General features: G+C 45.5%; 1 pseudogene; it reads left to right on the top strand.

Annotated features, from left to right (window-relative positions):
• The first annotated feature begins 9,011 nt into the window (after positions 1–9,011).
• The window catches only part of LOC102811085, a 29,435-nt pseudogene continuing 26,312 nt past the window's right edge, over positions 9,012–12,134 (top strand).

The raw sequence follows: 12,134 nt of genomic DNA, 5'->3' as shown, positions 1-12,134 counted from the left end.
CAAACTTATGAATGTAAGGAATGTAGGGAAGCCATTTTTGCTCCTTATCCTTAGGTAGGGGAGCACAGTAGCACCATACAGTAAGCACTGAACTGCAAACCACAAGGTCTGCGATTCATGCCCACCAGCCGCTCCATTGGAGAAAGATGAGACTTTCTGCTCCCACAAAGATTTAAAGCCTCAGAAAGCTTTACTAAGCAGGGGTCAGTATATGAGTTGGAACCGACTCAACAGCACTTAACTAGTCCTTCAGTAAGCATATAAGAGCTCCTAGTGGCCAGAGGACTTATGAATGGAGGGAATGTGGGTAAGTCTCTAATACTCCTCCTTCTTCTAAACATATTAACTCAATGTAGAGATGGTTTTTATGAATGTGGGGAAGTTCTTCTGATGTTTCTCATCTTTTGGGACACATCTTTTACAAGGCATACTGGAGAGAAATAGTATATGTGTAAGTAGTTGGGATAGCTTTCATTCCTTATCTTTTCACAAACCTGAAAGAAAATATATGGCAAATAAACAATGTAAGTATAAGGATTGTGGGTAAGTTTTTTGTTTTTTTCTCATTCTTTGAAGACATTTTAATTCATACATATGGAAAAGCTTTCCCTAATGAATGAACATGTGAGAAGACACATTGTAGAGTCATGATATAATTAATGTAAGGTATGTTGGAGTGTCTACACATCATTTTCCATTGTTACAATATGTGAGACATTACATTATGGATCTGTCCTGTGAATGGAAACGATAATGAAAGCCTTCTCAGGACACTGCCATGAACAATTGGGCCCCTTTCTGGGTGTGAAATGGCCAGACTACAGAGCAATAAGACCAAGGCTAGGCCATTAAAGGCTTTGAAATCCGGAGCCTCAGTGGGCTTCCTGAGTGCAAGATATCCATGTATGTGGGAAAGTAGTGTATCTTCTGGAGTCTTGCTCAGAGTTCTCCATAGGCATCTGTTTATATCCACTCTGCTTGCTACATTAAAGCTGTTATTGCAGGTACAGGCATAGTTCTCTACATGAGATCTGTGAGTTGCTCTAGAATATAATGCAACCCTAAGGAATGGGGTGGCACTGTAGGATAAAGCACTGGACCACAAGATCAGTTTGAACCATAAGGTCAGTGGTTCAAATTCACCAACTGCTCATCAGAAACCCTATTAGTCAAAACTGACTTGACAGCCAGCACTTAGCAGCAATTTGTCAGAAGTATTCAGTTGGCCTGCTGAGCTTGTGACTTGCATGGACTTACTTGGCAGTCTGAATTCAAACCTCTCCCTGGGTAGCTAGGGTCAATAAAAAAAATTGTGTGCTATATGGACAGCTGGGTTCAGAAAAGGAAGTCAGATTTCCTCAGGATGCAGCTGGCATGTAGAATAGGTTTTATAATTCTCAAAAGTTGGCATCAGCTAGGTGAAAAAAAGGTCATTTTACCTAGAACTAGCACTGGACTGCTTACAAGGTTGGGGGTTCAAGCCCATTCACCACTCTTTGGAAACCCTATTCAAGGTCATTATGAGTTGGAACTGACTCGATGCCACTTAACAATAACAATATGTATGAGAGCTCACACATTGGAGAGATGCTATGAATGTACACATTATGAGAAAACCTTCAATAACATCATTTTCCTTTCTGTGCACAAAGAAATTTATACTGGGGGAAGAGTCTTGTCAACGTTAAAAATGTGGAATGTACCAGTGCCTTGTCCCCATGTGCATTAATTCCTACTTTGTATTTTTTATGTAAACGTTAAGTTTATAAATATCACTCAGAAAGTAGTACCCTTTTGATTCTAGGTCATGAATTTTGGTAAGTTGTTGTTGTTAGGTGTCATCTGGTTGATATAGAGACTCTTAGCAACCCTATGCACAACAGAACGAAACACTGTCTGATCCTGGGCTAACCTCATAATCGTTGATACATTTGAACCCATTGATGCTGCCAATGTGCCAATCCATGTCATTGGGGTTCTCCCTAACAACCTTTTTCTCTGACCCTCCACTTTACCAAACATGATATCCTTCTCCAGTGACTGCTCCCTCCTGACAATATGTCCAAAGTATGAGAGACGAAGTTTGGCCATCCTGACCTCCAAGGAGCACTCTAGCTGCACTTCTTCCAAAATGGATTGATCCTCACTGGCTTTAGTAGCTGGTGCGTAAATTTGAATAATAGTGGTATTTATTAAATGTACCATAGACTGCCAGAAGAACAAACAAATCTGTGTTAAAAGTACAGCCAGAATACTCCTTAGAAACCAGGATGGTGACACTTTGTCTCTCATACTTTGGATATGTTTTTAGAAAGGACCAATCCCTAGAGATGTACATCATGATCGGTAAAGTGGAGGGTCAGCAAAAAGGAAGAAGACTCCCAATGAGATGGATTGACATAATGGCATTGGCAACAGGCCCAAGCAGAACAATTGTGAGAAAGGTACAGGGCCATGCAATGTTTCATTCTGTTGTGAATAGGGTCACCGACCAAGTTTCCCCTATGTTAAACAGGAGTGATAACAAACCTGAGTCCAGCCCCAAATTCACTCAGATTAAGTCAGATCCAGCAGAGATCTCCTCCTGATGTGTCCCAGGTGACCCCTTGGGACCATGATGCTTGGGAAGCTGGCAGGATGGCTCTGCTGTCCTTGAAGTGATGCTTAGCACATAGTCCAGAGACCTAGCTTCTTCTAAGGCCCCATGCACAGGTGTGTGAGGATTCAGGCCCTAGACTTGATTCCTGAGTCCTGCTGGGAAAGCAAAAATATGCCAGCAGATGTCCCAAACCTGACCTCAGATCTCAGTTCTTCAGCCCCAGAGTAGCCCCTTAGACTCCTCATGTCCCCCAGTGCTACCCTGGTCCACCCCCATGCCTTCTCCCATGCTGTTCTATTTATACAGATGTCCTTCCTCTTCTCTGGAACTTGGCATCGTCCTCTCCTCTCAAGGCCCTGCATACTGTCACTTTCTCTGGGCAGAAGCATATTCCCTGTACTCTCCCACCGACAGGAGTGGAAGGTCTGTGCTACATGGAACTCTGAATCCTGAATGTTAGGGATTGTTCCTGATTCATTTCTGCATCCCTATGTCTGGAACAGAGTCCTGGTGTGGCAGTATAGGGTAAGCACTAGACTGTTAACCACAAAGTCAGTACTTCAAACCCACCAGCCACTCCTTGGTAACCCTATGTAGGGTTAATATGAGTCAGAACTGAATTGATAGCACTTAACAACAACAATGCCTGCAACAAAATGCTAAATGAATGAGTAAATGATTCTGTGAAGAAATTAATGCAGATTGGCAGGTGGGTTGGGGGCCTCTGTTCCATGGTGATATCACTGTCTCCACCCTCCCTGGGGTCTGTCATGAATTATGATCCTCCCTTAGCTCTCCTTGGACCCCACAGCCTGACAAACTGTAGGAGGGAGCTACAGCTGTGTGAGCAAGGTTGATGGCTCTGATACAAGAGCCAAGGTGAGGATGAGGTAGGTGATAGTGGCTTCTGTTGTCCTCCCCTGTTCCCATGTGAAGATGGATTATTGAGTGGCCACATTTTATAGTTTTACATTCTGTTCCCACCATCAAGATTAGAGCACTCAGACATCCCACCCTTAGTTGGGGGATCTGTGATGTTCTGATCTTTCAGCCCCACCTCTTCTGCCTGCTGTTACTGTAAGAAGTTCAATGATGAATACCAGAATGGCAGAGGTAGTAGGAGAAGAAGACAATGAGGCTGGTGTTGGAGTGCAGATGAAGAGTCATAAGGGACAGGTTGGCCTTACCCAGTGATTCTGGGCTAAACTTTGATAGGCCCTGGAAGGTTGCTGCACAGTTGGTCAGGGTGACTACTGGCTGGTTGGCTGTTTGGCTGGTTGGCTGGTTGGTTGGCTGGTTGGCTGGATGGATGGCTGGATGGATGGATGGCTGACTGGCTGGTTGGTTGGCTGGTTGGTTGGTTGGTTGGTTGGTTGGTTGGTTGGTTGGGTATGTGCCGTGGAGTCAGTTCTGATTCAAAACAACTCTGTGCAGGGTTTCCGAGGCTGCACATCTTCACAGGAGCAGAAAGCCTCATCTTTCTCCCGTAACTACTATACCACTGATAGCCTAACTTTTCCTTTGTCCCAGGCTCAGCACCTCAGGGACATGGGAAGGGGATCCTCGCACATAGGATGGGGTCCTCAGGGACATGGGCAGGGGACACTAAAACATGGGAAGGAGCCTCAAGGACATGGGGAAAGAGAATCAGGACATAGAGGACCCCAGATGCAAGGAGGGAGCCCAGGGACATGAGGGACCCTCAACGAGGTATTACTCTTTCATCTCCTGGAAACTTCACGTTCGCCCAGGACAGGACTGTATCTACAATAAGTCCAAGCATTCGATTTGAAATTTTCTTGAGTTTCTGTCAAGTGCTTTGCACAGGCTTATATCTGCATGGTTTTGGAAAAATCATTGAACTGCTCTGAGCCTCTTATGTCCTTGTCTGGAAAAGGGACCTATCATTGTGAACATAACCATACCATCCTTACAGGGTCCCTGAAAGCGGTCAGTAAAATTATAGCTGCATTGCTCACTAGTCCGTCTATTCATTCAATGCAATGCATGTGTGTTGAGTCTGTTGCACCCTTTAAAACACTGGAGTTAATTGGAATGTTTAGAAATTGATATACTAATATAAAATTAATATTGAATTTTTTGAAGTAATAGTGGATTTTGCTGATCCTTACTGCCACCACATTCTTGGAGGATTAGCACCAGACTGAAAACCACAAGGTCAATGGTTCAAATTCAGCAGCTGCTCCTTGGAAACCCTATGGCAGATCGCTGTGGGTCTGCACTTAACAGCATCTTGCCATCACTAGGATACCTGTCCTGCCAGGCAGAGTCCCATCACCTGAGCTTGACTAGTCTACCTGCAGGCACTGAGTAGGGAAGGTGAGGACCTGGCTTATCCCCAGACCTGGGTGGAGTGACCTCTTTGCCATTTTGTTGAGAGAAGGAATGAAGAGGAAGAGGGAGGCAGCAGGTCTGGAATGAGGGGGAGGGAAACGGGGCCACTGCAGTGGGATGTTGGATCTGGGAGTGGGCCTGGGCTCCCAGTAGTCAAGAGCCTGATGTTGCTTCTGCTGCCGGTTCTGGTGGTGGTACTGTGTTCTTGGTCCAGAGAAGAGTTTCCCCCTGAGCGTTGGGCCTTGCCTGACCACACTGGCTTTCTTAGCCAAAAGGTCCCAAAAAAAGGTTAGAGCTGTTTTCCATGCTACCTTCGCATTGAGACTGCTGTCTTTCCTGGAGCACAGTACTAGCTAATCCTCTTCATGGGCTCACCGCCCCGAACTTTGGAACTTCTGTGCTCAGGGACACACTAAGTGCAGTTGAAAAGGTCCTTAGTCAAGGGCTAGGATCATGACCAGACAGACCTCTGTCCTGTGGAGGTTGCAAGTGATTGGTGCCCTACGTGCCAAGGTGTGCGTAGCCTGCGCTGTGACCCGTGAGGAGGTCCCTGCATCTCTGAGACAGAAACAAGGACGGAAATGTAGCTCCACCCAAAGACTGAGCCGTGACTACACTGTCCTCAGACATCTCCCACTCCAGACCCTGGACTTGGGACTCCAGACTGTTGGGGCTCACTCTGAGAGCTCCCGGTTCACCCCTTCATCTTTTAAATGGGAAAACAGGCCCCCCCAGGGAGACCCCTCCTCCCCCAGAGATGTTTGACATTCCCCAAACTCTGCAGTTCGGGCTGCTAACCTCAGCATCAGCAGTTTGAAACTATCAGCTGTTCCGCGAGAGAAAGATGAGGCTTTCTGCTCCCGTAAAGATTTATAGCCTTGGAAACCCTGTACAGGGTCGCTATGAGTCGGAACCAACTCCACGACACATAACCACCAATCACCACCATTTACCTACTGGTGTGGCGCTGCAGGATTAGCTCTGGACTGCGAACCACAAGGTCGGCAGTTCAAACCCACCAGCTGCTCCTCGGAAACCCAGTACAGGGTCACTATGAGTCGGAACCGACTTGACGGCACTCAACAACAACAAACTCTGCTGCGTAGTGGTTATTGGCTGCCAACCTCAAGGTCAGCAGTTCGAAACTACCGGCCGTTCCGCGGGAGAAAGATGAAGCTTTCTGCTCCCGTAAAGATTTACAGCCTCTGAAACGCTATGCAGGGTCTCTGTGAGTCGAGACGGACTCCACCGTACACTACTACCACCACCAAACTCTGGCGGCGGCCTTTCTCCATCTCTTCCCGGTTCCTGATCACCTTCCTTTTTTCTTTGGGCCTAAGGATGGAGCCTCCCTCCCCTGCCTGCCGAGATCCAAACACCGGAAATTGAAATACGCCTGCGTCGCGTGGGGTGGGGGGGCGCGCACTCTCGTCATTCCCACTTCTTCCCGGAAAAAAAACGAAGGCCGAGTCTGTACTGTGTGCCTTCAGTGGGCGGCTTTGAGTCAGAAACGCTACCGCGGAGGCTCGAAGTGCCGGTAACTGAGAACAGTGCTCGGGGAATGATAGGGTGGGAGTCATGTTTGGAGGGTGGGATGATGGAGGTGACTGGAAGGTTCCAGCAAGGCCTACCCGAGGCGGTCACAGGATCAGACCTCACGTCAAGAGGAGGGGGACGAATGTCTTCAGGATCTACTGGAACACAGCTCTGAGTTTGCTGCTGTTTCCACACGTGACTGCAGGTGTTCTCAGCGTGCAGGCTCTGCACATCGGTTGCAGCCTTTGGCAGCTGGAGAAATTGAGGCTCAGATCGGCAGGGTTTTGTGAAAGATACACAGACACATGCACACACACATCGTGAGCTGTCTTGATCTTTTTTCATCTCTATGTGCCTACAGTCTGACACTCGCTTTTTTATTTTAATTTTTTTTTTCCTGAATCATGTCAGTCTCCTGTCCAAAGAGCCCACCAGGTGTCGCCCGTTCCCTTCTCAGTGCTTGCTCCCCAAGCTGGAAGAGAGCGCTTGGAGACTAACCCCAGCCAGGTTTTACATTAACCCTGTGTCGCCTTATTGTTGCTTTTCACCACAAAAACGTGTTAACATACAGTGGGTAAACAGCTTATACAATGAAATTTGCTCATCAAGTCCTTTCCCAGACAGTTTAAAGGTACATTTCAGAACTCAGCCCTTGTCCAGATCATTGCGTCTGAGAAGCATGCAGTCAGAATGATCTTTTCACCTATACTTCAGATAATCAGACAGTTCTCAACAGGAATCAGGATTGGCTTCGAGTCCTCTAGCCTCACCCCACACCGTCCAGAACCCCCCGTTTACACACAAGAGTCATACCTCTTCAGAAAGTCTTGGTTTGGCATTGTCTGCACACCCGCTGTTGTTGGTGTTGCTGGCAGAGGCCAGAGTCAAGGAGCTTGGGGGAGGAAATGGGGAAGAACATTTCTGGCAGGTAAGTCTGAAGGAGGTGTTGGACTTGGATGGGGCAAGGTGTCCCTGCTCATGGGTCTGGGAGTTCTCCTGGTTAGGCTGAGCATCTGCAATCAGCATGAGTCACCACCACGAGCCCTCACAATGTCCTCCTGAGTGGAACATTCAGAGGTCTAAGCGAGGACAGAGTGTGACAGGGAGTCAACAGAGAGGACAGAGTGGACCAGAGCCCAGCAATGACTCCTGGGTTGAAGGTGGGGACTTAATTTTTTACCCTGTCTGGAGAACAGAGGCTTTCTGGACAGGAATTGTGTTACCCCCAAAGCTTGAGTCAAATGCCCTGGATTGATTGAGTACAATTAATAAACACTGCAGATAAACAAGGAAAGAGAAAAGTCTTTATTATTGCTCTTATTAGGAAATAGATTACTGGAACACCTCACAGCAAACAGACTGGTTTAACAGGTGTTCAAATAACACTCTGTTGTAAGCACTTTTTATGCAACTTCTTGATAAAGTTAGTCACTTACTACATGCAGGAAGGTTATAATTCTAACATTCACACTAAATCATAAGATGGTCATGATGTCCCAATAAATACCTCAAAGGAGGGCAGGATTAACTATTGCTTAGCCACAGGGTCACTCCTTATCAGAACAAGGACCAGGCTCCAAGCAGAGCCAGGCAATTATTAACATTCCAACCTGATTGAATGGTCTACAGTTCAAACCTATCAGCTGTTCCTCAGAACCCCTGTAAAAGGTGGTGTGATCTTTAGTGCTTTGTGTAAACTTGACTGGGCCAGGATTCTCAGTAGTTTGGTGGGTGAGACGTGGTTATCCCCTAAATCAGGCATAGTTAACTCTGTGATGATTGGCTATGAGCAGACAATCAATTCAAAGGATGTTTCCTTGGGGTCGTGACCTGCTGCCAATATAATGGATATGCAAGAAAGGCTTGCTCCCTTTCCTACTGGATCTGAACTTGGGACTCTTCACCTCTATGATTATGACCCATTTCCTTGAGAGGCTTGTCTGACCTCTGCTTCACAGAAATCGGCCTTCGGTTGATTTTGATTTGGTTCTTATTCCCCCTTGTGAAGTCAGAGGAAGTCAGACATGGTCCCCACATGGTTTTTGCAGTTGACATAAAAATTAGGATTCACTGCAATAGCTCCAAACTCATGGAAGCATGACGTTTTGTAAGAGAAAGAAACCAAGGGGCACGGGAAGTGAAACTTTTGATTTGTAGGTGATTCTTTTGTTTTTTGTTGCCTGTAATGGCTGAAAGGAATATAATAGATAAAATGCTTCAGCTGAGGGGAGAAAAGCAGCTTTTGGAGTTGACTAAAGCAGGAGTCCTGTTGTGATGCTGTGGGCTAATGCCACAGACTGCAAAGCCATTTGAACTGCAAGGTTGGCAGTTCAAGCTCACCAACTGCTCCTTGGAAACCCTATACAGGCTCACTATGGGTCAAAATTGACTCGATGGCACTCAACAATAACAACAAAGCAAATGTCACGTTGGTTAAACAGGATGGGTAATAGGAGGCCAGGGCCTGTTTAACCAAACAGGTTTAACCAAACAGGTGTTGGGTTCGGGAAGAGCCATCGCGATGGCCGCCCAAGGAGAAACCCAAGTGCAGTTCAAACTCCTATTGGTGGGTGATGGTGGTACTGGAAAAACGACCATTGTGAAACATCATCTGACTGGTGACTTTGAGAAGAAGTATGTAGCCACCTTGGGAGTTGCGGTCCATCCCCTTGTGTTCCATACGAACAGCGGACCGATTAAATTCAATGTGTGGGACACGGCTGGTCAGGAGAAATTTGGGGGACTTAAAGAGTCCTGGTGTGGTGCTGTGTGCTAATGCATCAGACTGCAAAGTCGTTTGAACTGCAAGGTTGGTGGTTCAAGCTCACCAGCTGCTGCTTGGAAACCCTCTACAGAGTCACTATGGGTCTGAATCGACTCAAGGGCACTTACCAACAACAACAGGCATGGCTATTATATCCAAGCCCAGTGTGCCATTATAGTGTTTGATGTAACCTCAAGAGTTACTTATAAGAATGTGCCTAACTGGCATAGGGATCTCGTTCGAGCATATGAAAACATCCCCATTGTCTTGTGTGGTAACAAAGTGGACATTAAGGACAGGAAAACTTAAAGCAAAATCCATTGTCTTCCACCGAAAGAAAAATCTTCAGTACTATGACATTTCTGCAAAAAAGTAACTACAAGTTTGAAAAGCCCTTCCTTTGGCTTGCTAGAAAACTCATTGGCGATCCTAACTTGGAGTCTATTGCCATGCCTGCTCTTGCCCCACCAGAAGTTGTCATGGACCCAGCTTTAGCAGCACAATATGAGAATGATTTAGAGGTTGCGCAGACAACTGCTCTCCCAGACGAGGATGATGACCTGTAAGAGAACGAAGCTGGAGCCCAGCGTCAGAAGTCTAGTTTTATAGGCAACTGTCCTGTGATGTCAGTGGTGCCGCATGTTTGCCACTTTATTATATATCTAAGCAGAACACGTGCTAATCTTTAGGATGCTGAAGGAGATGAATGGGCTTCGGAGTGAATGTGGCAGTTAGAAATGCTTTCATTTTTTGGCCCTGCATATCTAGCTGTTGGAACGCAGTTGTTTCCTTTTTGAGTTTCAAATATATGACTGCTACAGTTGTATCACACTATTCAGTGGTGAAATCTTGTTTTTACTGTCATTCCAATTCCTTATCATTTAGAACTGGAATAAAGTTGTATTTCAAATATATACAAAAAAAAAAAAATGCAGAGGACAATAAATGCTGGTGAGGATGTGGAGAGACTGGGACCCACCTATAATGCTGGTGGGAACACAAAATGGTCCAACCACTCTGGAAAATAGTATGGCATGTCCTCAGAAAGTAGGAAATAGAAATCCCTTATGATCCAGCAATTCTTCTACTTGGCATCTATCTACAAGAAATATGAGCCAGAATACAAGTAGATATATGCACACCAATGTTTTTATTGCAGCATTATTGACAACAGCAAAAAGATGGAAACAACCTAAGTGCCCATCACCTGAAGAATGGATAAACAAACTTTGATACATACACACAATGGAATATTATGCTACCTTGAAGAATAACAAGGAAGCTGCAAGCCACTGCATAACATGGATGAACCTTGAGGATATTATGCTGAGTGAAATTAGTCAGTCACAAAAGACAAATATTGCATAAGACCATTATTGTAAAAGCTTAAGAAAAGATACTCATACTAAAAGGGAAAAACAAAAAATCTTTGTTGGTTACCAGGGGTGGAAGGGAAAGGATAGTAGAGCACAGGATAGGGGATAGATACACCATAGTTTGGGTGTTGGGGAGGGCAATACACAAGAAGGGGGAGGTGGATGGAAGAACGGAAGAACAAGGAGGATAGGAGAACACTTATACAGGTTTGCATGGGCTGAATGAAACAGATGTAAATAGTGATGTATGCTCAACCTTAGAACAACAGGGCTCTGTGATACAGGGATCAAGGCATAGTCGGAATGGCTAAAAGAGGGGAGATAGTGTGAAGATGCTTGTCTGTCTTATGAATATTGGCTTCCCTTGCCTGCGATTGTAAAATAGACACTTGAGTGAGATAGAAAGGATTATCTGAAAACATAATTATAGGAAGTTTGTAAGTCAGTCTTCAGTCTAGAACTGATTGGAATACCTAAAGGGGTTCTAGAACTTGCCCAGTGATATAGGCCTCTTGCGGAGGCTTTATAGTTTATAGGACCTTAGGTGGAATCCTGATCCCAATCCAGAACCTTCTGAGGTAGGACATTCCCACTTGAAAGGACAAACAGAGAGATGAGAGAGAGAAGAGGAAGGGCTAGTTGGTCCTAAGTGTGGTGAGACCTGGGGACACCAGAGCACATGGACAAGGACATAGCCACAGAGGGCTAGAAATGAGAGTGAAGCACCCAGATGATATGAAGTGAGGGGAGATGCACAAGAGCACCCAGTGTTGCAGACAGTACCCATTTGACCTAGCCTCTATGACTTGATAATCAGAAATCGACTAGAGGAAGATAAAAAAATTAAAATTTTGATAAGGGAAACAAGAGTAAATTGTTACAATTTGATGAACTTGACCTATACTCATGGAGGTAGTAACTCTAAATACCAACAGAGAGGGCAGGAGTCTTCAATCAAGTATCAATGCTATCCCTTTTGTACACAGGGTAGATTGTTAGGTGTCATCCAGTCGGTACCAACTCATAGTGGCCTTATGAATAGCCGAACGAAACACTGACCAATCCTGGGCCAACCTCACTACTGTTGCTACACTTGAGTCCATCGATGCTGCCATCTAGCCAATCCATCTCATTGGGGGTCTTCCTCTTTTTCTCTGACCCTCCACCTGATCAGACATGATATTCTTCTCCAGCAACTGGTCCCTCCTGACAATATATCTGAAGTATGAGAGATGGAGTTTGGCCATCTTGGCCTCCAAGGAGCATTCTGGCTGCACTTCTTTCAAAACAGATCTATTGGTTCTTTTGGCAGCCCATGGCAACTTTCCATATTCTCTGCCAACACCACAACTCAAAGGAATCAATTCTTCTATGGTCTTCCTTATTCACTGTCCAGCTTTCGCATGCATATGAGATTATTGAAAATACTATGGCTTGGGTCAGGTGCACCTTAGTCCTCAAGCTGACATCTTTGCTCTTCAACACTTTAAAAAGGTCTTGTGCA

The sequence above is a fragment of the Chrysochloris asiatica genome, unplaced genomic scaffold (genome assembly GCF_000296735.1).
Source record: "Chrysochloris asiatica unplaced genomic scaffold, ChrAsi1.0 scaffold00312, whole genome shotgun sequence".
Taxonomy (NCBI): Eukaryota; Metazoa; Chordata; class Mammalia; order Afrosoricida; family Chrysochloridae; genus Chrysochloris; species Chrysochloris asiatica.
Note: the sequence above shows the minus strand (reverse complement) of the source record. Positions and strands in the feature narration are given on the sequence as shown.